We start from the raw sequence: 27,132 nt of genomic DNA on the forward strand, positions 1-27,132 counted from the left end.
AAGAGAGAGAGAGAGAGAGAGTATGGAGAGAGGGCTGTTTTTTAAAAAATTTCTCTCAGCTGCTCTCAGCTCGGCTTGGCTTAGCTCTGTGCCGTGGGAGTTATTCCACCATGAAGCCTTCCTGACATGTGGGCTCCCGCGGACACATGTCGCCACCTCAGACTTGTTATTTCTCCACGGTGGAATCCCTAGTGGCATCCAATATTTTCTCCCTCCCCCCCCCCCCTCTCTTAGCGGACAATTGGGGCGACCCCTGACCACACATACCTGTATCTCTCTCTCACGGCAGGTATTCGGAGAACTTCTGCCACACGCGAAAGCTGGCTTCATAACCGGCATACACGTGGACTCCTTCAGGAACCGCCGCCTTCAATTTGGGACATTCGCTGATCCCTAATCGAGAAAGATGAGGCATGGCTCCATCATCCACCCTCCACTCCTCCAAATTGAGCAGATAAAGAAGATCTAAATGCTTGAGTTGAGGAAAGCCTCCAGCAGAGCAAACCATTTCCTTTCCGACAAAAGCATGAGATAATAGGAGAACAACCAAGTGCTGCAATCTCTCCAATATTGGCATCGGATCTTCTTCTAGACGAGACTTGTATAAGACCAGCTTCCTCAGTTGCTGGGGTAGATTCTTATGTTCCGGTAACTTCTCTATTTTTCCACATATGGACATTTTGCAGGAATGGGGATAGCTCGACATTTTACTCAATTCACCTTCCCTGAATATACCTTTTGCAAATGAATAACTACGACAAGAGCTGAAGAAAATAAAAGATGAGGATTGAAGATGTTTCAAATCGAATTTAGCAAGTTGTGGAATTATCTCCCATTTGTCATATGCATTGTCGATGACGGTTAAAGTCAATTTTCGCAAATTGGTCAGTTTGGCTACATCGTTCACATCACAATTGTTCAAACGAAAGTTTCTCAATGTATATAGACTCTTTAAAGTGTCCAATCGTAACTTCTTCCGGTCCCCACAAAATTTCGTCTCAACGTCAAATCGGTTGGGAAGACAGAGATGCCTCAACCTTCTCATCTTCCACAACACATTTGGCACGGTTACTCTTTGTCTCACACACAGGTCCAAGAATTCCATGCATAAAAGGTTCCCCATAGATTGTGGCAAGCCCTCGAACATACTTCCTGCTAAACTTAGGTATCTTAAATGAACCAGGTCTCCCACCGCTTTAGGTAAACTTCCACTCACATTAGATAGGCGCTCTAGCTTTAGAACTCTGAGAAACTTATTGTTGATGCAAATAGGTCGAAATTGCTCCCACATCCGTTCAACAGATGCCCCAGAATAGAAGAACATAAGAGTTCGGAGGTGGAGCATGGTCCTTCCTATTTGTTCGACTCTCGAAAAGATGTTTCCTTCGGCACTCCCACGCACATTAAGAGAAAGCCTACGTGTTTTGCAAGTTGCCGTCGAAGAAGAACAATCCTCCATCTCATTGTCCAGCTGAATGTTACGAATGCTAAGAAAACTCTCTTGTGTAGCCTTAGAGATGCATAAGTCTCGCATCAAGTCATGGAGGTGACAGGTTTTGATCTTTCCACTCAATTTGAATCGTGCTTGAACCATTCCCCTGTTAACCAACTCCATTAAATATTGCTCTGCTACATCTTCCACTGTAATTTCTCTCTATTCGTCATATGCATTGGGTGACACAAAGCCTTCAGCAATCCACATGTGAAGAACTTCTATTGCAGGGATTTCTGCATCCTCTGGAAAGCAACCCAAATAGAGGAAGCATGGCTTTAGATGCCATGGCAGATCGTCATAGCTTAAGGCCAACACTTTTGATACATCATTCTTATCGCTAAAATGTAAATTGATATTTCTGTAAACCGTCTCCCACTCGTTGACCGCCAAAAGTCCACCAAGCACGATGACAGCCAGGGGTAATCCTCCACACTTTTTAAGGAGTTTATCTCCTAACCTTTTCATGTTTTTAGTGATCTCTGCACAATATCAAGCAGCAAATTGCAATTGCAATAAGAAGATGACTTCAAGGACGAATATATACTTTTTGATATATGAATAAGATGTTATAGTTGTTTATAATTTGTGGTTCAATTATGCTTTCGTAAGGGGAAAGACTATAGGGACCATAGCAAGGATCCTATATATGCCTCCACCAACACCTAGAAGATCAAGAAACCTTAATTGACAAACGGAACGTATCATTTTTGCTATATGTGGCTAGAATGAAGTGGTTCGAGCAAATGTATAGAAACAATAATCCTACTAGATGAGGAAAAAGGAAAGCCGCACAGATAACTTGAGGGTCTTACTAATCTTCTCTTAGTTGAGTGCGCTAGTAATCTCCACCGCAGTGAAAATTACAGCGAAATCTTTATGTTACCACTCTCTTTTGTCATATAACGATTCAAGATTTTCTTAACAATCCCCACTCTAATTTTTGGACCAGCTATTCACAAATACAAAAATGGGTGGACTTGAGATGAGGCCTGTGGAAGAAGGAACATAGCTAGACTCCCCATTATTTCATGAATTCCTATCAAAATCGTTTATCATGTTGGCCATATAAAAGCCTCTTTGATATTTCTCCTCATTGGATGAAAGGAGGAGCAAAATTTTGGATGTTTGGAGGTACAATCGCTAGCCATTAAGTAATAAAAGGGACATCTCATTCCCCAAATATAAACATTTTGATGCCGAATACTACATATATTGATTATTCGAACTCCATAGTAACATCGATTCATAATTTTTTTTTAAACCTTTCAAAAGGCAGACTGAGCAATGAAGTACCTTGTATTTGTCCCTTCGTCTCCGACTATAAAAATCTCTTGAAGCAATGTAATCTCTTGAAGCTACTATATGTTAGGATAATGACCTTAAAAAAGCCTTACCTTTCGTTTCAAGAAACGCCCTCTTCTTCAGCAAATCCCAGCTCTCCAGGTCCGATAAGTGCTGAAGTTCATGGAAAAGACCTTGAGGATCAATACACTCAGCTACTTCTCTATTGCGGGTTGTTATCAATAGTTTGCTTCTCGTGTTCTTGACCGGGAATGCGGCTCGAAGACTATCCCAGGCCTCTTTGGTCCAAATATCGTCAAGAACCACAATACATCTCTTCTCTTGTTGGATCTTGTATAGAGCTTCAAACAATTCCCATTTTGTCATCTTCATAACCGTCTCTCTTTGATTAGGGACCAATTTAACAAGAACTTCCACCAAGATATCTTCCACGTGGTATTCTTGAGATACACAGGCCCAAGCGAAACCATCGAAATTGTTCTTTACTTCGTCATGAGCGACAACTTTCTTGGCAAGTGAGGTCTTACCCAAACCCCCCATTCCCCATATAGAAATAACTCTGTGCTGTTTTCCATCCTTCAACAACTCTTTCACCAGCTCCTCAATACTATCTTCCCTCCCAACAAAATCCTCCTCGTAATGGGCATATGTCCGTTTGGGCATCGAAGCTCTCACGCGTTTGCGTTCGCCCTCATTCACCACCTGTACGCCATAAGCCTGCATACTCATTCTCAGATTGGAGATGTTGGATTTTAAGCCATCAATCTCTATCCCCACAATATGAGCATGTACCCATTTGCACTTTGCCACAAAGCAAGCGTACGCTTTGATGATGTTTTGTTCCTTCTTCGGCGCGACTCTGAGGATGTATCGCTCAATGACGTCCTCAGAATCATAGGCAATGTCTCGGAGTTGCGTGACGCATTCTCCAACAGCTTGGTCGTGCTCTCGTCTAATGTCTGCATGCCTCAGCAAGCACTGGATCAGCTTAAGCTCCTTTTGCAGGTCCTTGACCTTGCCCTCCACGCCCCCACAAGAATTTGGCCTCGTCGATGAGCAGGTTTCCTATTGCCTCCACTACGAATGATACAACAGACTCGGCCATTGGTATTGCACTACTTGACTATGAGCAGTGGAGCTTATGATAGAGAATAAATTGAGAATTCACTTTTCATGCGTTAACAAGCTCTGAACATATAGGCCTGCGAGTTGCGAAGAAGAGAGAAGAGGAATAAGTACTTAGAAAGTTGCATATTGCATTGATAATACATATTCTATATCAACCAATGCAATAAATTCACCCCAATAAAAAAAGAATGGAGTAATGGGAAAGTTTACAGGCATATATACTGTCCGCAGTAGAAGATATGTTCTGTAGCTAGAGTTATAGATGTTCCAAGACATTAACATCGATGTGCAAATAATTTCTCACTTACGATAGACAAAAGAAAATTTTAAAACCTACATTTATTATACCATGAGTCACATTATCCCACACAAAACTTGTTGAATGCACAAGTAAGTTGTGTTGAAAAAAGAGAAGTTTCCGCATTGGATGTCTAGAGCTAAAAAAAGCAATTGATCCCTGGCCATGATTCAATGGTTTAAGCTTTTTGAGTAACTATAAATCCAGCTAAATTGTCAGTAGACTTAAGTTATGGGCTCCCTCTTGGATCTCTCCATTACGAAGGTGTTAGATTTATGCCGAGTTTCCCCCGACGAAATGAGATTAAAACTTCCCGAAAGAGTTATGTCTTTAATCTAAGAAGGTAAAAATGCATTCTTGATCAAAGGGCGAATCATGAGTTTGCCTGATGGTAATTGTTTAATAAGATGCTTTCTTATTAAAGGCTTGCTTGCCGTGAGTTCGTCTTAAAAGTACGGTGAAAAAAATCGGAGCAAAAGAGTTTGCCTCAAGAGACTGGCTAACATAGCCGAACTTGTGTTCACTCACGTTGAGTTTTATTTGGTATTTGCTTCAAAGTAATAAGCTGGCAATTATGTTTATTCTTTTTTCTCTTGGAGCTGCAATAGGCATGGACTTTTTACTTTTTCTTTTCAAATTGCGGCTGGAACCTGCACGCCACAAAGACAAGGAGTCCCCAAGGGTTCTGGCCCGTTAAGAATCCTCCGATGCTTAAATTAGCGTGGGATTAGAGAGTGGAAACTATGGAATTTGGAGAGCAGGGGAAAGCATAGAGATCGGTGTTGCTTGCTCCTGTATCTAAACAGGAATAGGCGGGCGGGATGTGGGGTTTTAAGCTTTCGGCCTGAGCTCCCCTTAGGAAAGGCTTTCTCATGGCGGTTCTATTTGGGAACCTATGTTGATTATGGGCTCCTTCATAAGCAGGGGTCCCAGTTAAATATGTTGTAATTAAAGCAAAATTTGTCAAGAGATTACTCATAGTGAGATTGTCTTAATTAGAGTATGGGGTAAAATTTGGAACTAAAGTTTCTCATCAAGAGTTTGCCTCAAGTATGTTGTCATTGAGCAAAATCCACATATTACATTACACCCATCTAATAAGCACGTAAAAATTTCGATTAGAAGTAGCTACATTTTGATACAACTTCTTATGATTGAAAAAGAAATCTAAATTATTTAGCTATATTAGGTCTGTTTTGTATAAACTTGATGTTCTTGCACGTAGATTACGTGAATAAAATAGATGAGAGATGAAAAAAAATCGAATAGCTTTATCTGAATATGTTCTTAATACGTGTTTATATTATGCTATTAATAAGAATGTTTGCTTTTCATACATTCAAAAAACGTTCTAGACAAAAAAAGAATTTTAATTAGATCTATTGCCGCTGCAAGAATAGATTCACATTACATGTCGAAAAACTCAATTATCTTATTATCTTCATCACCCTCGCACTGGAACTAGCAATTATTCAAAAAGTTTTAGCTCATCTCAAGAGGATTTTAGGTCTAACCACATACCTCACATATCATAATTCAGCCCTGCCATAACTAGTAAAGCAATCAAACCCACTCTCATCGCTCTTAAAAACCCTAGAAATTCAAATCCCAAATGCACAACCATGGAAGCTATGAACTCAAATGGTGGGTCGCCTTCACAAAGCACCTGAAGCAAGACCGGAAGGTCTATTGTGACCGCTTTCTCTCTCTCTCTCCACGCCTCCACTATTAAGGTACGTGCGTTACTCACTAGTTACTCTCGCTACTTAATTGGTAACAGAGCTTCTTCGTTTCATCAAAAAGTTGCCTCGGTTGATTCCTAATCAACCCCCTCACTAATCTCACTCGGTCAAAACATACATGTTTCAACCGAAAAAATCGATCTTTTTTTTGTCTCTCTTATAAGTAACCTTTCTGGCAAAAGAGTCGAAGCTCAATTACGGAGAAAGAGCACCAACTTGACAAAAATGTTGAGACGTACATCGTAAAAAATCACCAAAGATGTATTACTTGGGCTTACAGTTATTACTAAAAGTTAGCACAGCCAACTTGCTGGAAGCAAGTAAAGCAAGTATCTATGTCATTCAAACACCCCCAAGAGCATAACGAAACAAAGCACAATCCATATCGCCTAAAGCATCAAAATTCTAAATCAACAAAATACGGATGCAATGGCTACGACAATATTTTAAAAAAAGAAAAAAGAAGAAGAAGCTAAAACCACAAAAACTAAGGAAAAGAAGAGAAAGGATCAAATCAACTGGGAAAACAGCCACTCACAACCTTGATCACGACTTCCTCGTTCATCCAAATATCGGAACCTGAAAACAATTCACAAAAAAACTTCAATTAAAATCAAACTAAAAGCAAAATGGATAAAGCAAAAATCGAGTATCAATTACCGAGCAGTCCATCGAGGGAGATCTCTCCGAACGATCCGCTACCGATCTTACGACTGAGTCGGAAATAATAACTCAGAATGATTATTGCTTCGATAATAACAATACCGGGATTGGGTCAATGAGCTCATCATCTTCATCCACAGCTAATTATATATAGGTGATGGCATATAGGCAATGGCAGATGGGCTAGTAGCAATAATAATTCAGCATCCGCATCTTCGCTTTATGTCCCGTCAAAAAATTCGTTTCACACGGGCTAAGATCAATGATTCGGCCTCAACTTTTTGCTTATGCCCCGTCAACAGGGAGATTGGTTTCGCATGGGGCTAATGGCAATAATTCAGCATCAATTATTTGCTCCATGTGCCGACAACAGATGGGGATTTATCATGGTGAATAGCTGCATGCGTCGTGATAAGATTGCTTTCTCGGGGGGCCAATTGCTTTGTGTACCGTCAATTCATCATCATACTTTTGCTTTATGGATCCTCAAAAGATTGTTTTTCATGGGCTTATACTGATAACAACATTTTTGTTTCTTATTGGGGGAAAAACATAAATTAGATCTACTCGAAGATATATTATGACTCGTACTATCTCATAAACCCGCACACACAAATCAGCCCAACTCGTCCATGTTAATTAAATTCAACTCCACAAAGTTAAGAGAAAATTGCCATGGTGAAACCGCCTGTATAATTTGAAAACTCCATATATGCACTTCTCGTGCTCTGAAGATTTAGCAAAGTGCTAAGTAGTTAAATGTCCTGACTCTACAACGTAAGTGTAGTTGGTTTCTACGAAATCATATTAGAAACTATAATCCAAAAATTTAAAAGTAATTAGCTAGATGCAATAGGACCACATGTATACAGTGTCCATGAAAAGCTCCATCATTGAATACTTTAACATGTGACCGCAACATGATATATACAACTTTTATACTTATGGATGTTATTTGTAATTTGTATTTATTTATTCATGTAGAGTCTTGCAAAGGATTAAAGGATATTGACATAAATGATTCAAGCACTTTTATTTTGTTTAACGTGATCCATAAATTGTAACTCGATGTGTAATGTGATTTTTGAACTTTTAATTTGTTCGATGTGGTTCTTGAACTTGTGGTATATGTTAACTTAATCTTTGAACTATATAAAAATATTAAATATTATTTTTTTATTAATTTAAATTTAGGGATAATATTAAAAGATAATGAAATGGTACATACTTATTTTCTCAACTATTTTTAGACCGTACACTAGAGGGAACTGTTAAATGTTTTTTAGACCGCAACGAGGCTTGTGGCGGGTGTGGTGACGATGACGTCAGACTAAGTGATCGTAGATGATGATCCCTTTTGTTGACAGAGATGAGACAAGCGACGGATGGACAGGGAAGAGAGGATGAGAGTTTCTTTGCCATTTGGGTAATGATCACCTGCACCAAAGCACAAATTGGTTCCTTAAATTAACCAATCAAAGACTGATCAGCAGCCAAATTTAGCCCCAACTACAAGATTGTTCATCTTAGCCCTTGAAGAAATTGGAGTTCAAGGCTAATTCCAATCATTTTCAAGAAAATTGCAAGGCCAATAAACAGCATAAAAGAGCGCATTAAGATGGGATGGATATATTCGGGTTGGTTTGGTACGATAAAATCTAGTAAAATCAACAGATTTTGCTTTTTGGTTTCAAATTTGATTTGATATGATGATTTCAAATCAATTAATCTTCTTACGTTATTATTGTCAATTACCATCCCCACTTAATTTGCAAAATTAGCAATACACTAGCAAAATTATCAGCTTCCAAGAAACATTGCTTCAAATTTGACAATTAGTTAGAGCAAGTCGTCAAGTACTACTCACATAGTGTTTCGGTTTCTCCCTTCAATGCCTCCACAATGTTTTCCTCAGTGTTGCACACATGGTTTCCTTTAGGTACAGTCTTCAATTTGGACAGACATCGATCGCGACTTGAGAAAGATGTCGCATGGCTCCTTTAGCAACTCTCCATTCCTCTAAATTCCACAGCCAGACCAAGACCAACCTCCTCAGGTGCAGGGGCAAATACTTTGTGTTCCGGCATCTTCTTGATTTGGCCATATGAGTACAGTTTATAAGCATATAGATTGCTAGGTATTTTACAAAAATCATCTGGGCTGAACCCTTGCCAAGGAGCAAAGAAAAAACAGTAGGTGGATTCGAGGCGTTTGTAAGTTTACCAAGTTGCGGAATTATCTCCTGCTTTTCAGGAGGCGCAGATTCTAAATGGACTACTTTTGTAGTTTTGGCAATTTGTCCCACATTTCTCTAGACGAAACAAAGAACACAATTACAACTTATCTCAACTGAGAAAATGACGAATTTATTAGGAAGATGGAGATACTCCAAGAGTATATGATACATGCTTATGTAATCCAATCTCGATATGAGGAAGTTTTTAGTGGAAAAATTTCTCATCTATTTCGCAATCAGTATAATGAAGTGAAAATCTTTCTTTATTAAAGATTAACGAGTGTACTTAAATCACTCTTTGATAAGATCCTGATGAATTTATAAAAGGCTCTCTTCAAAGTAGGAAAGGAGGGAGGCTCCCTCGTTCCCTCTCCCTGCTTCCATTCACATGTTTAGAGAAGGATTGCCATAAGATTATGATGTGACCTCTCATTCGCCAGATTCAACAATTAGCACCGAAAGAGATTGAGAAAAGGTTTGGTAGATAAAGGACGACTTCCACGGGAAACGCTTTTGCCCTGACAACTGTAATAAAAAAAAGGTAAAAGTTATAAAAAAAATATAAATTATGTTAACAAGTGACATATTTACTTTAAATTTTTTTATGATATAAAAAACCTTAAATTTATACATGCGTGACACATTTACTCCAAATTTTTATAATGTGACATATTTATATGATATCAAGGATACACCAAAAATATAAGTTTGGAGTTTTTGGTGTAACAAGAAAAGGTTTGGGATAAATGTGTCATAATGAATTTGGGGTTTTTAATGTCACAGTAAAAGTTTAAGATAAAAGTATCACATTGATATAAATTTGAGATTTTTGATGTCATAAGAAATAATTTAAGATAAATATGTCACAGTAAATAAGTTTAGCTTTTTTTTGTGGCTTTTTTTCTCAAAGAAAATGTAAAAAAAGACCAATGCACATGGTGGGGTCGTCAATAAACCGAAATTGTCAAAAAAGAAAAGAAAAGACATGAGCAGCCGGATCTAAAAGTTTATTACAGGGATACCATCAGAATGGCGAAAAACGAGAGAGGTTGCTTTTTGCTTCACGCTTCACGTTTCGACCACCAATGCTTTGTCTCTTTCCTTTTTGTCTTGTTGGGTCCCTTTGATGGACAACCGCACGAAAAATTGTAAAGAACGAACGAAGCACAGGAGCTGAAGAAATTATGAGAAGAAACTGAGGAGGTGCCTCACTGTTGTTGCTTTTTATAGTTTACGTCTCATTGTTCATCTAATTGCAAGAATTGGACTTTACGAACCGAAAGCAATATGCCGCTTCTATTTCATTCGCTCAAACATTGTTTCAACTCACAGGTATTTTGTCAAACAACTTGTCAGCATTTGAAAAATGCTTGGATCTTCCCTCTTCTTTGGTTTGGCATTGACTTTGACGATGGCACGCGCAATAATTCAACATCTTCGTCGTCACCATCACTCTCCACAGCTAACTATCTATAGGCGATGGCATATAGGTAATGGCACATGGGCTAGTAGCAATAATTCAGCATCACACCATTGCTTTATATCCGGTCAAACGATTGGTTTCACACGGCCTAAGAGCAATGAATCAGCATCATTTTTGGCTTTATGTCCCGTCAAAAAGAAGCTTGGTTCCCCCTGGGCTGATGGCAATAATTCAACATCAATCATCATATTTTTGCTTTATGTGTCGTCAAAAGATGGGTTTATAATGGGCGACTAGCTGTATGTGTCGTCAATAGTTGCTTTATAGGGGCCAATAACTTTATATGCCGTCAATTCATCATCATACTTTTGCTTTCTCAGGGGCCAACGGCACAAATTGATTCCTTAAATTAACCAATCAAAGACTGGTCATAAGCCAATTTTGGCCCCAACTACAAGATTGTTCATCTTAACCCTTGAAGAAATTAGAGTCCAAGGCTAATTTTAATAGTCTGCAAGAATAATGAAAGAGCGAATCAAGATGGGACGGATATATTCGGATTGATTTGATATGAAAAAAACTAGTGAAATCAAATTTCGTTTTTCTGGTTTTGAATGTGATTCGACTTGATAATTTCAAACCCATTAATCTTCTTACGTTACTATTGTCTATTACCATTGTTACTTAGTTTTGTGAAATGGGCAATTTACTAGCAAAATCATTAGCTCTCAAGAAATATTACTTTAGATTTGACAATTAGGTAGGGCAAGTCGCCAGGTAGTGCGCTCGTAGTGTTCCGATATCTCCCTTTGGTATGGCTTCCCAACGGCTTTCACAATGTCTTCGTCAGCGTTGTGTCCGTGGATCACTTTGGGAACAGTCCTCAATTCGGGACAGAAATTAGCAACCCTCCACTCCTCTAAATTCCACACCCCGACCAAGACCAACCTCCTCAGATGCAGGGTGTTGACACCTAAATTTCGACCGACCATTTAATAATAATTTGCATAGAAATTAGGGATTAAATTTTAACCCCTAAACAAAAATATTAAAATTGCATAGCGTATAGTTTAGGATCATATAGGTTAATTGCATTCCGTATCGGACCGGCGGTGGCGAGAAAGCTGAAAATTCACCGCGTAAACCGAGCTCGAGCACTCGGCTCACTCAAGGGATTGGGGGCCAAAATTCACAAGTCTAAAAGGCTTTGGTTGTTTTAATTTGAGCTTAAATCAGCCTGAATTAATTTAGCCCATTTGGAATTAAAATAAAATTAAATGATAAAGCCTAAGTCTAAGCCCATTAGGACTAGGAAGCCTAGATAATTAACCTAGGGTTGCGATATAAATATGTCGTTATGCGTCATAATCAATGGGGGCTCTCATAATTTTCAGAGAACACAATTTTTAAGAGCAAGGGAGGCCACACATATTGAATACAAGCGAGAGAGAAGAAAAGGGAGCGTCCGCCCAAAAGGTTCTCGGAGGGGCTTCGTTCATACAGAGATACACACGTACATGCATATATTGAGAGGACACGACTACTACATTGAAGGAATCGGTCGAGCAATTGAGAGAGGATAGAGAGAATAGAGAGTGGAGGAGCATAACACACCCAAGGAGTTCTGTTTTGTTTTCTTGCAGGTGAGACACTGGACACTCGTTCATCATATTGGAGAAGTCGCCAAAAGGGGTCTTAACCGTACAGAGAAAAGACAAGGAAAGAGGAAGAACCAAACAGGAAGTGGAAATTGAGAAAGTCAAGTGGTGGGGAACACACTATACTCTGCCACGTTGGCAGACCAAGAATTGCATGACTAGTTTTCTTCACCACACGAGCAAAGAGAAGACATTCGGTCATCGTTCCTTTGCAGATTGTTGCTGTGCACGGTCTCATCTCCATCAGTGATTTCCATTGGTGTTCGTTGTCTCCACATCCTTGTCACCGTGATTCCAGTGTGTTGAGCCGTCCTTCATCACGAGTTGCTCCCCACCACAACGCCGACATCCTCCGAAGTTGCTGCCATCCCCGACGTTCGCCGCCCTCCCGTGGTGAGCTGCTGCTGTTCCGCGACTTCCGAAGACCGCTCGTCGCTGCTATCGTCGACCCGCGCAAGCTCGGTCAGTACCGCCGCTGCTATCCCGCGGGGAGTCGCTGCCCGCCGTCGATCCGTCGGCCACCGTTCGCCGCTCATCACGATCCGCAATCCCGATCCGCGAGTTCAAATTTGGAAACTATCCGCAAATTAGGTAACGATCTCATTTGATATCGTTTTGAATATTTCATTACATGATATGGGTGATATTGTTATCTATTATGAATTTTTGTTAATCTTTGGGTGCGTATGTGATATCCGCAAATATTTAAAAATCACCCAAAGTTCTTGATAACGTGTCGGGACGATTATCCGATCTCAACCATGAGATACGATACTCGGTGGCACGGAAAATCTTTATCCTATCCATAACTATTTGGATACGATAATGGATTTTATTTTGTTCCCAAATTCAAACAAATTGCCTTTCATCAATATCCATAACCACATGGATATGATCGTCGGTTCATATCGTTTCCTTAATTCAAAGATAGTAAAACAAATCTTGTAGATTGCTTGGACTGGTTTGGATCGTGGTGATTATTTATCTATTTGATTTATTTCTTTTAAAAAGAAAATTCCAAAAAAAGACTAGTTAGGATTTGAACTGATTTTATTAGAAGATAATGATGCATGTTTAGGATAGGTTTAGAATAACTTTCTTTGAATAAGTCGATAGGATAACTTTTTAATTTAAATTAGGAATTAGAGTAATTTATTTCCTAGTTTAATTTACATATTATCCTGATCTCGACGGTTCATTTTAGGGTAATTCTTGATTTCGAATTTTCATAAAAATACTAAAAAGAAGCCATTTTAGGATAGATTAAATTATCTTTTTTTAGAATAGATTGCATGTTAATTTAGGCATTTTTTTAAATTCCGAATTTCATTGAAAAAATACCAAAAATAAATCATTTGTCCGTTATTAGAATTAGGTCACGTCGTCGCATGACATATAGTTTGCATGTTAGGCTGCATTAATCGCATGTTAATTTTTTGCACGTCATTACATATAGGTTAGTTTTCATTTAAATAAGTGAAAATCCTAAAAATATTGAGTGAAGCGCTTGTTAATTAGAAATCATATTAGGATTGTTGATGTGATTTTCTAGCTTAACAATGCGGATGCTTACGTTAGCTTCGAGGTAAGTAATTCTCCCAATCTTGCAATTTATTTAATGTTTTGTTTATTGGGTGTTACTTTGGTGGTTTGCGCACCCGCATGATTACCTCACATGCTAGTGACTAAGTTAAAATGGATCCAGATTTGCATGCATAAACATTTTTGAAAAGAAAAGGTGCAGAAAGGGCGTTAGACTAGATCTAGCGTAATCAAGTCCCCGAGCTTAGAATCTCTGGTTCGTAGGAATAAAACATATCTCCCTATGTTTTATTTAGGTTTCTAATCGACCTACCATATATAGATTAGTGGCTACTCCAAGCATAAAGACTTTTGCACGTCAAAAACTTAAACCCTAAGTTGCGAATTGATAGGGCTTGGGAGGGCCCGAGTTAGGCTTAGTCTTAACAATTCATTAGCCTGAGAAAATTTTAAGGTCGCGACACAGGGGTATATACTTGTGTTCCGGCAACTTCTTCATTGGTTTATATAAGCATAGTTAACAAGCATATGGATTGCTCCGTCGTTTTGCACATATCGTCCGGGCTGAACCCTTTCCCAGAAGCAACGAAACAAAAGGAGGCGGATTCGAGGCTTCTGTAGGTAAGTTTACCAAGTTCTACAACTATCTCCAGCTTTTCGGGATCCCTCAATGGCGTTTGAAGGCAAGTTTATCCCCTCAACGGCGTCCCCTTCTTCGGTGATTTCATCCAAAGGCACGAACAGCCCTAGCGTTCTGCAAGTCGCCGTCAACGTCGAGGAAGAGTATTCCTCATCTGCTCCGTTGATGAGATTTCAAACATCGAGAGTGCTTAGGAAACTCTCCTGTCTGGCTTTCTTGATGCGTAAATCTAGCATCAAATTATGGAGTCGGTACCCCATATGCCTGATGACACAAACCCCTCCATGATACATATCGAAACTATTTCTCTTGCAGACATCTGTCTCCCGAGAAAATACCCAAATATAGGAAGCGTGGATTTAGTTTAACACGGTATATTTTAGTACATTAACGCCAACACTTTTAACTGGTTGCTTTCATAACCATATTCTAAATCATTGTTTGTATTTTTCGAAGAATATTTCCATTTATTTGTTGAATCCTCCACATTTATAGAAACAACTTGAGATTCTAAGTTGAAATATAATAAATAGACATAAATTGATACTTTTCGAGTTACAATCTAATCGAATATGAAGAGCATATGCTTTCGAAGTTCTTGTTATTGCTTTAAATTTTGATAGACAAAGAAAGTAATCTAACTTCATTCTTTTTCTCTTTGCTAAAAAGGAACTTCATTTCTCATAAGAACCTCATTTCTCATAAGAATTATGCAACACGAGCTTCAGAATAATATGATGCAGTCATGGCTATGGTAAAATTTAGCGTGTCTTCATTTTTTTTTCCTTCTCTTACATAGAGAGTGTCTGATTTCCTTTGACCTTCTTCTGATTGGGTTCATAAGTCAAACTTCGAACGAGAAACTGTTGACTCATTAAGTAGGCTTAATGGTTAGTAGAGAACAGAACATGCTAGGTCGATTCTTTGAAGTGACGAATAGCCTGGGGTCATCCTTTCTTTGATGATACAGTATCCAATCCATCAGGATTTTCAAATGCCGTCAGCCCCAAATACGGTGTTGGCAGCTTCTTACGATCATTAATTATCCTCAGCAGGGGCTTCAGACTCCGACTTTTGATGATCTATATATTTGGAAACAACTTCTCAGTCAGAACTCAGTAGCCGTGGCTTCACAGGCCATTGCAGACAGTTGGAACAAATCAACCTTAAAGCAAGAGGTAACTTCATAGTTTCAGAGAAAGGACCCTCAAACTCAAAATCCTCAGACAATATTATGAAATCAGGTGAATCCCAAGCTTTTTGAACTTGAGAGAAAATAGAACCGTATCATCAGACCAAATTTCTCGATTAGTCAAAGGAAAAGAAAGACAAAATAAGCAAAAAAATAAGCAAGTAAACGCAGGTGGAGAAATAGTCAACCCTCAATTCTCACTCTCAGATGGGAAAAACAAAGCTTTTCAACGACCCAACTCCAGCTCAATCAATCGCAATCCGCAAAACCCGACGCGAAACCAAAAGCGGATGAATCGAACTCAAGACTGACATGCGACAAACCGAGAACAATCGGAGAGGCGGACAGGAAAAGAGGAGACGTGGGGTTCGCCGCGAAGGGGAGCTGCTGATCCATCATCGGCCAGGGAGTGTAGACATCGAGATCGAGGTCCATGATCGACTCCCTCGGGGTCGCAGCCTGGGGCTGTCGATTCGTCAGGCTCTTGTGGTGGTTATGCTCGGAGCCGTCGTCCTCCTGCTCGGGCATTTTCTCGGGAAAACGATGGAATTTCCCGGGAGAGTCACGAGTGGAGGAGAGGGAAAGAGAGAGTGAGAGGGTGATTCCTGCGCATGACAACCATTACGTGTCCGGAAAGCAGTTTCAGTCGGAAATGATTCTTTTTATTCGTGCCTGAACCGATTCTCGAGCATTTAAAGGCGTTTAGTAACGGTTCAAAATTACGTCTAGGAGCAATGCGTTTAGTAACGGCATAAAATTTCTTTTTATTAATAATATTTTAATAACATTTTAAATATTTTAATATTTCTTTCTTTTCTTTTTTTCTTCTCCTCCTTCTTGGTCATGGCCGGTAAAATATTTTTTAATTAATAATACTTTTATTAAAAATATTTTTTTTTATTTTTTTGGCCATGGCCGATAAAAAATTTTCTTATAAATTTTTTTTTATTAATATTTTTTTAAAAAAATATTTTACTAAAAAATATTTTTACTGAAAATATTTTTTTCTTTTTTTTCGCCATGGCCTGGTCGCAGGCCATGGCAGGTAAAATATTTTTTTTATAAATATTTTTTTATTAATAATATTTTAATAAAAATTATTTTTATTGAAATTATTTTTTTTATTTTTTTTTGCCATGGCCTAGTCGCTGGCCATGGCTGATAAAATATTTTTTTATAAATAGTTTTTTTTATTAATAATATTTTTATAAAAATATTTTAAATAAAAAAAATTTTATTGAAAATATTTTTTTTATTTTTTTCGCCATGGCCTGGTCGTTGGCCATGGCCGGTAAATTTTTTTTTATTAATAATATATTTATTATTTTTTTCGCCATGGCCTGGTCGCTGGCCATGGCCGGTAAAATTTTTTTATTAATAATATTTTTTTTTATTTTTTTTCCATGGCCGATAAATTTTTTTTATTAATAATATTTTTTTTATTAAAATATTTTAATCTCACCAGATACGGTGAGGGTGGCCCTAGCGCCAGACATTAGAAACTATATTAAAAACCAAGAAAAAGAAGAAGAAAAAAAAAACTAATTCTCATTTTTGTTCTGAATTAAGAAAGCTACTTTTTTTATTCTCGATTTAGCTCCAAAGCGATTCAGGCACAAATTTGCAAGAATTTGTGCCCGGTAATCAAAAAATTAAACAAACGGATTTCTATTCCCAAACTGATTCTGGGAACAAAAGAACAGAATCAAATACTATTTGGCAAGTTGCCATGCGCAGCCTTATTCATATTTTCCGTTCTCGGCTTAGCAGTGGAATCCAAACAGTTGGACCAATTGCTCCACAAGCGATAAAATAACGAACGAAGGAAGCGATTCTATGCAGCAGCCAGCCACCATATATTGTCCACAAGTGTTTATTCTCGGGAAAATTAGTTTGGCAATCATAGCAAAATAATAATAACGATAATGTATTCTGTAAGAAAAGGAAAATTATTTTATCAACCGTAGTGTTGGGACAATATTGTAAGTAACTCTTTTTTTTTTTCGATAGAATATTTCCAATCATTTGTTGGATCCGCCATGTTAATAAAAGGGTCAATACTAGTAAAAAAAAAATCCCGAAGTGGTATTTCTAGGAGACATTTGGCCCAAGCCGGTATGTCTGACCCAAATCCAACATCCGCTTCAGATTCCAAATTGCCGCTAATTGAAGTTACATTTGAATCAAGGGTATCGGTTTCGAAATTTTTCTTGAGATTTTTAATGGTATTAATCTTTGATGGAAGCACCATAAGATCTACTTTAATGTACGTTCTGAGTTGAAATATAATAAGCACACATAAATTGATGCTTTTTGAACGGTAATCTATTCAAATAAGAAAAGCATATTCTTAGAAGTTCTTGTTATTGCTTACAATCTCGACGGATCACAAAATAATCTACCTTAATTCCTTTTCTCTTTGCTAGAGGGAACCTAATTTCTCATAAGAATTTTGCATCAGGAGCATCAGAATAATGTGATGTGGTCGTCGGCATAGAAAAACTTTACATTTCTTTCCAATTTTTCTCTCTCTCTTACATAGACGGTGTAGATTTCCTTCAAGCTTTTTTTTCGGTCGTGTTTCTAAGTTACAGTTTGAACGAGAAGTTGTTAACTCGTTGAGTAGGCTTACTGGTTTAGTAGAGAACAAAGTTTGTGTATGATTAGATGCATAACACAAGTTCAATCTTCATGCCACCAAGTACATATGGTTCATGTGGCTGGTCACTCATCCAAAATTTCGCTTGCATCGCTTTTACTTACGTGAGGTGGAATTCTTTGTTACATAAAGATTAAAGAGAAACTGTTTGGAAATTGAGTAATTTCCAAGTATAAACAAGAAATGCCCGTGATCTAATTTTCCTTAAAATAGATTATAGGATATAGTCATGCCTCATCATATGCGACCTAATTTTGAACAAAAAAATAAACTATCTTGGAAGACTTGGATTATCTTAAAGTCCATAAATGATGAAGATGTGTGATTTTTGGGTTTTTTTTTTCCGTATGGTAAATAAAGCGTGCATTTTTATGTCCAACGCATTTGATCCACAGCAATCTTTAAAAAAGAATTTCATCTTTCTGCTTCCCGATATATTATAATTATATAGTTTACTGTTTAACGTATACACAATAGCATACGTATGCATCTATGGAAGAAAGAAGACAAATTTGCCCCATGTTGTAGCGCTATATGCGACCTTGGATGGGAACTTTTTTAAGATGCAGCATAGGGATACTCCTCTAACGCGTGCCTTTTTAAGGAAGGTTATTAAGTGATCCCGAAGAGAATGGCCATTGCCAAATAAAGACGAGCACGTCGATGAATCAGCCACAAAATTTGCGTATTAAAGCCACGAATTAATCCACCGATTAACTAAAAAAAGCCAACTTTCTAACAGTGGAAGTAGTGGAATTAGCGTTGGTAGCAGGATAATGAAGCTTTGCCATTGCTACTATTCGAGCCATATAAAGATACACAGCTGCGAAAATAATGTATTCTATTGTCCAGATGGGTTGTATGCCCCTTCAATTAAATCGAAAGGAGTTGGTTGAGCTCGAGACCACTGGGATTTTGTGATGCAAGAAACCCGATATTTTTATCTTTGAATTTTTAGACGGATTATAATTGAATGAAATCGGCCTACAAAAAATAATGAATCCATAATTGGATACTGGAATATGTAAGGTGCCCAGGCGCATTAGCATGTCATTTGGGTATGGAAATTGCACGAATGGTAGCGTGACCTTGGCATCGTTTTTTATGGCTAAAAAAATTATATTTTTCTTCAAAAATTTTAACGCCGGATGAATTGCTTTTGATCGGAAAAAGAGGAGGATTTAGTAATCATATATATTTGACACCCCAAGAAAAATATAACACTAGAGGGGCCTTCATGATTAATTGATTAATCATATATGTGAAATAAATACTACAATAGCTGATAATGGATGATGATGATGATGGAAAAGATTATTATATAAACATGATTTATATATAATTAAGCTCCTTTCTGTTTACATGATGGAGAGGGTTATGTAACTTTTTATAGAGGCTTTGGGACCATTGACTAATGACATGTTGGACGATTCGCATCATCCCAGATTAAGGAAAATGTCCCATTCTTGAATAAATGACTATGGCTCGTTCTAGTTTGATTTGGCTACGTGTCTGGGCCAATTCGGATTCGAAACTTCTGATTCGTCCGAGCGAATAGATTGTTTAATAAAAAAAAAGATACGATCACCTTTGATCCTGCCATAAAAATGTTTGCGGGTACAAAGTCTTGCATAAATGTTACTTGGTGAGCAAACTGCACCTTGGGCAAAAATTAAACAAACTTTTCGGATAAAAAGGACTTTGTAAAAAGTTACCCTGAACACTTGTTAAACAACCGAATAAGATTACTTCCTCATTACGAATGTTTAACAAGTGCACTAGAGACAATTATTTAAAGGACCCTTAATCGATGGGACTCAGGAAAATACTACTTTGGTTCTTTATCATTTATTGAGTTAATACCATGAAAAATTCCAAATTATTATAATTGTGATAAATTTATCTCAAACTAATTTTTTGACCACAAAAAATCCCAAACCGATACACCTGTGACAAATTTACAGTTTGTTAGTTTCCGTTAAATTTTACCTTTAAATTGCTGAGTCAGATGACACGTGACAATTGACAAGTGTACGAGTTTGAGATTTTACCTCTCCGTTTGTCATAGATTTACCAATTTGTTGTTTTTCGTGGTATTAATCCAATTAACGGAGGGTAAATTTATTATATTTGTACCAGTTTGGGTTTTTGGTAATCAAAAAAATTAGTTTAGAGGTAAATTTATTATAGGTGTACCAGTTTTAGGTTTTTGTTGGTTAAAAAATTAGTTCGGGGTATTTTTGTCATAAGTATATCAGTTTGGGGTTTTTCGTGATATAAATTCTCATTAATTTGATTTCAATGATTTATTATGACCGTTTTAGTTCTATAAAATAAACGCGACTCGAGAGAATTATTGTCAGGAAATATCATCATGAGTTTGTTTATATTTACATGAACTTTCGTCTGATTATAAACTTGTATCGGGAGTACTAAATGACATGCGCATTAGAAACTAGAACACCATACCATTGCAAACAGCGCTAAAGCTATAGTCTGTTCGAGGCTTGGACTGTGTACAACTACATTAGCACGGGTCATGTTTTGCACCATCGATGATCAGCAGTACCATATTATGAACTGTTTTTTTTTTTTTTTGGTAACCCAGGGAACCCCCGCACGGCCGACAGCCGGGAAGTAAACCCTGGGGGCGACACGTGCTAGCCACCACACACGTGCACCGGTTAAGTCACCCTGCGGCGCCCGGGATTCGAACACCCAACCTTTTGCGAGAGGAAGAGTGCCCTTTCCAGCAGCGCCACCCAGGCGGGTGGTACCATATTATGAACTGTTTCTATGACGAATAACTTAAGTTCTTACTTTTGACCAAAAAAACAAAAGAGTTATTACGACTAGACTGGTATTCCGACCAACTTTGGTAGGAAGATGGGCCTGATTGAAAGAAATAATTCTAAAAGCCGGGGGCACAAAAGGAATTTCAAATTTTGCTAGACGATCATTACCTTAGGTTTAGCCAACTCGAAATTGTAAACGGGGGAACCTGCATCTTGGTTGGGATTCGATTTCGACATCGTGAATACGAAATTGAATTTTCCCAATTTTGACTTGGGAAAGAAAGAAAAAGAAGAAAATTTCGAGATAGTGGGGAGCCATTGTCGGACTCACTTGTAGTTGTAGTACCAATCCCTCCTCCTCTCGCAGTGGTCAATGTCTTTCGTTTCTTTTTCTTTTCTTCTTCAAGTTAAAGTTGACTTTTGATTCCCCAAGTCCGTAATATAATCGAGCCCTCGAACATTTTTTTATGACAATTCAGTCTTTTAACTTAGATATATCAAGCAATTGAATCTTTTGATCGTGTACCATCAATTTCGCATATGTGATATGATTGATCAATTGAAACATTGTCCAAAAAAATGGAAAAATAATTAAATACCATCCTTATTTTACAATCGAGCAATAAGTCTCGATTAAGTAAATCGACAAGCGAAACAAATCACACACAGTTAAATGAGGACAGACACTACCACTTGCTTGTATTAGGGAACGAATCTCTCGGCTTCTTCAGAATTGCAGAGTACATCTTTACGTCATCCTTCATGAGCTTATCTCTGCTATCAAAATGCTCATAAGCATTTCAACAAGCAGAGGGAATACTGAACAGAAAAATTGATCCCATAGAGAGAGATACCAAGAGATGGAGGTTTTGCTAGAGGGGAAGTCATCGAGAGACTTGAGGCTCGACCCTGTGTGGAAATCTGAGTAGGCGATTGCTATGGCTTTTGATCATTGGAGATGTGAAGAGTCGATGGCGAGTGAGTGAAGTGAAGCAATGAGCTTGAACCGTCAAGCGAGGCGGCGAGTGAGAGAGATTAAATTAATTGGCTTTCATTTTTTTTTACTAGAACGTCGGAGAAGAATTAAAAGCCATTTGTTCGGATTCGGATTCAAATTTGGTGTCCATGGCGGAGTGTGATCAGGAGGCGTCAGTATCGCTCGTCCATGGCTGACTATGCTGCGCGTCCAAGCGTTCAGGGGGAAGAGAGAGAGAGAGATCATGGTGGCTGTTAATGGAGGACGAGGAAGAGAGAGAAACAGAAGCGGGACTATGGGATACACAATGTGGGTTATCTGCCATTTTAACTCTCAGAGGGGGTATATGGAGGCAAAAACCGGGATGGAAATAACGGCCGTCTTTTTTTTTTTATTTTGTCAGGAAAATTGCATTTCATTGAAATGAAAATCGTACACTTTGAGTCCACCATACATCGATAGAGAAAGTAGTGCAGGGTGAGGAAATACACTCCAATTGGGACGGAGTGCACACACATTAATGCTGCTCGACAACATCCGTGATGAAGGCCTCGTTACTCTTACAAAACCCCGTGATAGGAAAGACCGAATTCCCTTCCTTTCAAAAGACACCTACAAAACCTAGCCTCCTCCACCAAGCACCACCCACCACCGTGGTCGCCGTCACCACCCCCGTTTCTGTCTTTCTCTCTCTACTCATGCCCCAGTTCTCTCTCTCTCTCTCTCTCTCTCTCTCTCTCTCTCGCTCCCTTACGAGGAGAAAGGACAAGGTGACCTCAGATCGTGGTTACCAAGACACTGGCGACCTCGATCCAAGGTCACCGAGCTCAAACGACCTCAGATTCTCATTGTGAGCTAAAGGTTTTATTGTGACAAATTCCTCTTTATCTTTCACTCGCTATGAATTCAATTGGTGCATGTACAGCTCTTTTTATTAGTGGTTTAGTCAGTGCTTGACCGAGTCAGAAATCATTACAAATTGAGCTAATTTTTTCCTCGAGGTAAAGAAAAAAAGAATAGTAGAGTCAACTGCACTAATTGTTGGTGTTGTTTCAGCAACATCCTTTCAGTTGATGACGCAGCTCTACACTTGAACTTATTTTCCAAGTTCTATCGAGCCTCATGATTCTTTTAAGCGAGTCAAACGAGAGACAAGTTTACTGAAAGCAAAAGAGTGTGGATAAAGAAAGAAACAGATACAACTTTACCGAGAGAAATTCGAATCCCAGATGATATAACTAACTCAAAACCAACGGTCGCCCCACTTCTAATTACAAGATGAGTACGACAGTGCACTTATACGGTGAAAACCTTATTCCGATGGACTTTTCTTGATGGCTTTAATGAACATTGCCAATCCTAATTAAGCAATGATTTGATTGATAATCTTGGATTGAGATGTTGCTCTAAGCAAATGAAGTTCGCTAGAAGCAATTTTCTGGCACTGTCGGTGGGTAAGACAGATTTTATGGAGACTAGTCCTTAAATCCATAATCCAAATACACAATAATGAATCATCGATTTGATTTGGCCAGGTAAGACTGCACTGCCTTGGGCCCAGGAAGCGAAGGAAATGAGCTCGGCTGCTTTTCCTCCACATGGAGTTTTCTCCGTGCCCCTTCCGCATTTGCTTCACACACCATCCTCGAGTTACTAGCACCAATCTATTAGTCTAAAACACAGGAGTGAACAGATAATCCCAATTTAGACAAACCTTTATTAGCTTCTCTTTACCAATTTATTGCTGGTCATGTCCTTTTTTTTTTTGGTCGAAAAGCGAAATGTTTCATTCATTAACCGAAAAAGGATAACATAAGTTATGGATTTCTGAACATAAAAGATCCCATAAAGGTAAAGGTGGTTCTACAAGCCAGTCATGCCGCAGGACTTTTCTGCGGTGAGACTTAGCTAACCAGTCCGCCACTTGGTTGAATTCGCGTGGGCTATAGACCAGTTGAACATACTTGGACCGAGCTAGCATCTCTTTGCATTCCTCCAAGATAGCCTGCAATTCCCATGGGCCTGTGGTCTGGCCCGCAACAATATTCACAACTGATAAGCTGTCAGAACTTAAGACCACGTGCAGATCAGATTGCCTCCACAGTTCGTGTTCTCTTCTCCACAGATCAGTTCCATCTTCCAAGTAGCTAACAAAAATTTGACATTTCCCTTGGTTCAATCCGATATAGCTTCCCGATCGGCAAAGTAGTTTAGCTAGCCGGTCACTTGCATCTTGCGATTTCTAGCATTCAAGATATGTTACATTGCATGCGCACTGTGCTAGCTCGAGCAACAACATGCGCACTGTTGTACTGCAGCTGCTACAGACCACTCAAATTAGCAGATGCTCCATACTTTCAGCACCAACGCAGTACTCTGGATCGCAACATTGATGAACTACCAACTGCCGACAGATCAGAAGATACATGTTGAGTAATTGGTGCTTTTCAGAGAAGACGGACCGAGCCGACGTCTTTGAGGAATGAATAGATCCTAATTTTCTAGTGGACGCTGACAGTTCACAATCTTCCTGCAGTCAAAGGCACAAAATTAGTTGTTCCCGAAAGCTCATATTCATGCCAAAGCAAATGCCACATGCCACTTACTACTTCAAACTAACCAACATCCTGCAGCAAAACATTACTATCTATTGTTTTTATTGATTTGAGATCATCTCGATGCATGCTTTGAGTCACACATGCAAACAAAAACTTATTGTGGAGGGCCAAGTGCTGCAGCTTGTTGAATTAGTTCCTCGCGGTGACTCTGATTTGGAGGTCTGAACTAATAGTATGGTGCTCAAGGTATATTGGTTGGAGATAATACAGATGGCGGAGGTTCCTAATCCCGCAAACTAATTTTCTTGTTAAGCCAGCTCCAGCAGGTATATTAGGCTTGTTGCAATGACACCAAATATAATCACTCTCGGAGGAAAGAAAACTTAGTGGAGACACTGACTTAGTTACAGACACTGACTTAGTGCAATCTCTGTTGATGCTCACTTAGATATTGAATTCCAGGATAGTGGTGCCTAAGATGTCCGTCATCAGCATGAGAATGTGGCTCTAACGGCAACATATTGGTGGTCCTGAAAGCAAGCATATTCTATGCACTGTGTTGAGCGTCAGAGGCGCGGCAACAATATTGATTTGATGGAAGAAATTTTTGAAGGTGAAACGATCGCAATTCGCGCCTTTCTATTGCATATTTCAATTACAAGAGAAATAAACTATATAGGCCATAGTTTGATTCGAAATTATATATGCCATAGTTTGATTCGAAATAGGAAACCTCTTTCTAGGAAACCTATTCTAATCAGAAAACCTACTCCGATTAGGAAATCATTCAATTAGAAAACCTATTCAAAATAGGAAATCTAATTAACTTAGGAAACTTTCATCTTTCGGGCTCAAACTATAATTAGCACCTAAAAACACGAAAAATCAAAATATGAAAATACGAATAGACTCACCAAAAAACAAGTATCAATAAATTTGGTTTAATTTCTAACACTCCCCCCTAAACCAAATTCTCTTCCATCAATCATTCCAAGCAGGCTCTTGAACTTTCGAAAAGCATCGATCTTGAGAGGTTTAGTAAAAATATCTGCTACTTGATCTCCGGTCTTCACATGCAATACTTCAACTTCATTCTCTTTAACCTGTTCTCGGATGAAGTGATATCGGACATCGATATGTTTACTTCGTTCATGAAAAATTGGATTTTTTGCCAAAGCAATAGCAGAAACATTATCAACAAAAATCTCCATTGCTTTCTTCTGCTCCATAAGAATATCTTTGAGTAGTCTTCTCAATCATATTGCATGACAAACGCTTGAAGATGCAGCTACATATTCAGCTTCACATGTCGACAGAGTAACACTTGATTGCTTCTTTGATGACCACGTGAAAGCAGTGTCGCACAAGAAAAATACAAATCCGGTGGTGCTTTTTCGATCGTCGATATCTCCACCATAATCACTATCCGAATAAGTTCTAAGTTTGAAAGATTCAAAGCAATAATAGTGTAAGCCATGAGAAATAGTACCTTTGATGTACCGAAGTATTCTCTTTGCAGCTTTAAGATGAGATGATTTCGGCTTCTCCATATATCGACTCACAATTCCAACACTATACATAATATCCGGTCTCGTGCATGTCAAGTATCTCAAACTCCCAATCGAGCTTCTATAATATGTTGAATCAACATCGGCACCATCATCAAACTTCGAAAGCTTGGTTCCGCACTCCATTGGTGTATTGACCGGCATACAATTCTTCATGTTGAATTTTTCAAGGATATTTTCTGCGTATCCTTTTTGGGAAATAAAAATCCCATCGGCACTTTGCTTCACTTCGATACCAAGAAAATAATTCATGAGACCATTATCGGTCATCTCAAATTCTTTCACCATCGATGCCTTAAAAGCATCAATCATCGCCGAATTATTTCCTGTAAAAACAAGATCATCAACATATAAACAGGCGAGCAGAATATCACCTTTTCCTTGCTTCAAATAGAGTGCATGCTCGTATGGACATTGAGAGAATTCATTCACCTTGAAATATGCATCAATTCTGGAATTCCATGCTCTCGGTGCTTGTTTAAGTCCATAGAGAGCTTTCTTCAATCTTAGCACTTTGCCTTCATAACCTTTCACAACAAACCCCTTAGGTTGTTCGACATAAATTTCTTCTTCAAAGATGCCATTCAAGAATGCTGATTTGACATCCATTTGATAAATCCGCCAATTATTTTGAGCAGCAATGGAAATAATCAATCTAATCGTTTCCATGAGGATGACAGGGGCAAAAACTTCATCATAGTCAATTCCGGCTTTTTGCTTGTACCCCTTCGCGACTAATCTAGCTTTGTACCTTGTTACTTCACCTTTTTCATTCTTCTTGGCCTTGTACACCCATTTAACATCAATCGATTTCTTATCCTTCGGAAGATCAGCAAGCTCCCATGTTTGATTTTTCTCAATGGCTTCAATTTCTTCGTTTATGGCTTTTTTCCACTTTTCTTCTTTGGCCGCATCATCATAAGTAAGTGGTTCATAATTTGCAAGAAGACATATAAGATGAAGCTCTTCGGTAGCTTCGTAAATTTCAGACAATCTTCTCGATCTTGACACTAGCGGTTCATCGACACTATTTGAAGAGGATGGTGTTGATGAACTTGAAGAAGATGTTGGAGAAGAAGATGAAGCTTGATGCTTCAACTCCGTTTGATCGGAATCACCACAAACATTAGCTTCTTCTTTTAGATTTTCTTTCCACATTCCATCTTCATCGAACTTGACATCTCTACTTATATACACTTTCAAAGTGTTAGGGTCAAATAATCGATAGGCTTTGGATGATGAGTCATACTCGATAAA

At 38.5% G+C, this 27,132-nt stretch overlaps 1 pseudogene; it reads right to left on the reverse strand.

Moving 5' to 3' along the window:
- Positions 1-272: 272 nt before the first annotated feature.
- On the reverse strand, positions 273-7,015 carry LOC115694060 (putative disease resistance protein At1g50180; annotated as a pseudogene).
- Between the last annotated feature and the right edge of the window lie 20,117 nt (positions 7,016-27,132).

Source organism: Syzygium oleosum, unplaced genomic scaffold (genome assembly GCF_021117445.2).
Source record: "Syzygium oleosum isolate NSW1041296 unplaced genomic scaffold, Sole_v2.1 Sole_v2.14, whole genome shotgun sequence".
NCBI lineage: Eukaryota > Viridiplantae > Streptophyta > Magnoliopsida > Myrtales > Myrtaceae > Syzygium > Syzygium oleosum.